The sequence below is a fragment of the Oryx dammah genome, unplaced genomic scaffold (genome assembly GCF_014754425.2).
Source record: "Oryx dammah isolate SB20612 unplaced genomic scaffold, SCBI_Odam_1.1 HiC_scaffold_4, whole genome shotgun sequence".
In the NCBI taxonomy this organism is placed as follows: Eukaryota; Metazoa; Chordata; class Mammalia; order Artiodactyla; family Bovidae; genus Oryx; species Oryx dammah.
The window spans coordinates 71,123,699-71,127,920 of record NW_024070188.1 but is presented as its reverse complement, the minus strand read 5'-3'; positions in this window follow the sequence as shown (position 1 = coordinate 71,127,920).

Below are 4,222 nucleotides of genomic sequence, written 5' to 3'. Positions count from 1 at the left end.
ATTGTGAGGCAGAGGACGGATGGGACATTGAAAACTTAAAAGGGGAAGACTATGACAAAGCTGAGGGAAGGACATTGAATCAGTGTAGATATATAAAGATGTAATTTTTTTCCCTCTGCTTCATTATGAGAAAATTTACATTATGAACTTTAATTGTGTTGGGAATTGAAACACATTAGTTTGCAAAATCAAACTTCCTTCCCCTGGCCTTCCTTAGTTTTAGGTCATCACATATTAGGAGTTATTCTGGGTGCTCTATTATTCAGCCTTGCATCTGAGGCTTGGGAATCATTTCACATTTCAGCAGATCTTTAAATGTGGCGTCAAGTTATCTCATAATTGACTCGTCGCCACTCGGTGTTTTAACACGCAACATTTCAGCCAAATTAAAGTACAGCAGATGGGAAAAGTCACTTGGAAAGGAACACTGGTGAATCAATTTAACTTGCTCTTGACAAGCTAGGATTAATATACTGACTTCAGATACCTAAGGATTCATTTCAGATCCTTGGTGTTTGGAACATAGGTACATAGGTTGAGAATCCAAGCAACATTTAATGCTTATTTTGAGCCTGTGAGAAAATCTCCCCATTTCTTTAAAGCTGGTTCTTTATCATAGTCATCTCGTATCATCATCACTACCATAGGTATGGAGCTCCTGTTTGAGCATTGCACTGCTGCTCACTGCTTGTGAGATCAGCCAACACTACTGGCATCAGCTTGGCGCCTGTCAGCCCTGTTCACAGACAGGAATAAAGTAAGAAAATCAGAGCTAGTCAGGACAACTCTAAACAAAGCCCCAAACACAAAGCTCTCAATGGCATAGTCTTCTGCTGTAATATAATGTCCCATTTAGGATATTTGCCCTGATACAATTCACCAATCTTATTCAGATTTCTGTAGTTTCACTTGTAGTCATCTCTCAGTGTGTATTTATTTTTATGAAATTTTGTCACTTGTGTAGCTATATGTGTCCATTACCATAGCCAAGATGCTGGGCACTTTCCACACAACAAGAGTACCCAGTGTTGCCCTTTTAAAATGAAACCAAGATCCTCTCTCCAAATCCTGGCAACCATGAATTTGTCCTCCACTTCTAAAATGTTGTCATTTCTACAAAGGTATATAAAGGGAATCACATAGTATGTAACTGAGGGATTGGTTTTTTTCACTGATTGTCATTCCCTAGAAATTTATCTGCATCATTGTGTGTGTGTGTGTGTGTGTGTGTGTTTAATTGCTAAGTAGTATAACCATGGTATATGACTAGCACCATTTATTTGCTTCATAATTTACCTATTGAAATACATTTGGGCTAACTCTAAATTTTGGCTATTGTGAATAAAGCTACTATGAACACTCATGTAAAAGTTTTTGGGTAAAATATAAATTTTCATTTCCTGGGATAAATGCCCAAGAGTTCAACTGCTGGATTATAAGCATGGGAATTGAAGCACATCAGTTTGCAACATCAAGTTTCCTTCCCTGCGGCCTTCCTTAGTTTTAGGCCTTTACAGATTAGGAGTTATTCTAGGTGCTTTCTCATTCAGCCTGTAGCTGAGCTTTGAATGATTTCATTTTTTTTGAGAAACCACCACATTGTTTGCCAAAGTGGCTGTACCATTTATATTACTACTGTATGAATATATGTGTGATCTAGTTTTTTCTTATCCTCACTGGCCTTTGGTGTTGTCAATATTTTTAATTTTAAGTATTCTAATAAACTATACAGTGGTATCTTATTGTGGCTTTACTTTGTGTTTCCCTGATGGTTAGTGATGTCAAACAATTTTTGTTGTGTTTATTTGGTATCTCTGTTCTCTTCAGTGATGTTTCATGTCATTTGCCCATTTTCTAATTCCTACTGCTGAGTTTCGAGAGTTATTCATATAAATACTAGTTCTTTGTCAGGTATGAGGTTTGCAGATATTTTCTCCCAGTGTGTGGTTTGACTTTTTCTTCTCTTCATATGATGCTTTGCAGAGCAAATTTTAAATTTTGATGAGGCCCAATTTACTGATTTTTCTCTTTAATGGATTGTGATTTTGATGACAAATCTAAGAATTCTTTGCCAAAGATCCCAAGGATTTTATGTTATGCTTTTCTAAAAGTTTTATGTTTCCAATTCAAATCTAAGATCCATTTTGAGTTAAATTTTGTTTGAGGCAAGAGTTTTAGGCTGAGATTCTTTTATCTTTTTCTTTTCTTTTTTCTCCTCCTCCTCCTCCTTTTTCTTGTCTATGGATATGCAGTTGCTCTGGCAACATTTATTGTAAGGCTATCTTCTTTCCACTGCACGAGTTTTGCATCTTGGGAAAAAATTAGGTAGGCATGCTTGTGTGGGTCTGTTTCCTGGATTCTTTATTCTGTTCCACTGACTTATTGCCTATCATGCTACATATATCATATTGTTTTGATTATAATAGGTCGTTAGTTAGCCTTAATATTGGGTGGAATAATCCCTCCTTTGTCAATATTTTAGCTACCCTAGGGCTTGTACCTTAGAGAATCTTTGGTCCCTGGGGACAACGATGCTTCTTTGACCCGGTACCAGCTGAAGCTGGGTTTCTCCTGATGGATCACTTGACCTGCCTCGGTATCTCAGTGAAAAGGGGGAGTTGCAGACCTGGCAAGGAAGCAGAATGCTTTCTCTAGCTGCTTATCTGTGGTGGGGCTACCATTTGATCATCCTTGCCTGTGATGTCAGCTTACCTGATATTGTCAGAAAGATTTCCATTCTAACTGGGAGAACGTCAACCTATTTGATTGCCTTCTTTTGCTACTTTCATGATCAGAAAACAATGAGTCTAGGTGGTCTTCCCTTGTGTGTGTGCATTAGCTGCTCAGTCATGTCCAAGGACTTGACTCCAAGGACTGTAGCCTGCCAGATTCCTCGGTTCATGGAATTCTCCAGGCAAGAATATTGGAGTGGGTTGCCTTCCCTTCTCCAGGGAATCTTCCTGACCAAGGGATCTAACCTAGGACTCTTGCATTGCAGGCAGATTCTTTACCATCTGAGCCATCAGGGATGGTTTCTTTGTTGTGTGGGGAGGAGAACTGTGGCCCTGCTTCTGTGCTCTTCCTGCAGTCCTGGCATCCCAAACCAGCTCACTCTCCTACAGTACTCCAGAAGTCTCCTTTGGTTGTCTCTGCCATCATTTCCAGATTTTATAGGTCAGCTTAGTGGGGAAGACCAAGGATAAGACTGTAAGTCAGTGTCTATCAAATAGGTATTTTAAAAAGCAAATAGATAAACAACTGCTTATTTAAATAAAAAAAGATGCTGGTGTGTCAAGAGCAACACTTCAAGCTTTATGCAGAATTAAATAGACATCTCAGAGTTTGGAAAACATGTGCCCTATCCCCAATCAACCAATGTTCTTGTGCTTTATTAAAATGCTCAAACTTTTATTCTTTTCTCTTTTTCCTTTGACAAAAATAGAGTCTGGGCTAAATTCCAATTTGAATAAGTATACTGATCTTCCAAATTCCCCTGGCAGTGTAAATCACATGCAGTTTTCTTCGTGTTCTGTCTTTAACTAGTGAAACAAGACGGCTGTGCACACTGAGATAGATGCCGAGTTCTACTGAGAGCTGCCTGGAGATGAAACATCTTTTAATTAATTATCCCACCAGATTTGCAATAACACCAAAGCCCACCAAGATGAATATTTGAATCAGCACTATTTCTTTCAAATTGAAACCCTCTTATTTTTCTTGCCATTGTTTTTGAACCTGATTAATGCTTTTATGAAAATAAAGAGATCTGTTTGCTGAAAAAAAAATCATGTTGACATTTTCAAGTGCAACATTTGGATGAGTGTATTAGGTCCTGCCAATGAATCTGTACACAATCCAGTTATTTTTCTTCCCACATGATAATTCTCCTGCGGGAAGAATCTCCACCACTATGTCTTAATTGAACATCTTCCAGTTAAATCTCTTTGCTCTTACTTCATTCTTTTATAACAGCTCTGATATCATATAGTATTTTGTATTAGATGTCATTTTTTTTTTTGAAAGACAGAATCTTATAAAACTAGGATTGGAAAAGGTTAAAAATTCACAAGATGTCCAACTCAAATCTTTATAAGGAAGATACATTTAAACTAAACAATTTACAGTATATTTAAGAACCTCCAGAGAAGGAACTTTCATGATAGCTCATGCAGACCCATTCTAATATTGAATAGCTTTGCTTCTAAATGAATGTCTCCAAGTT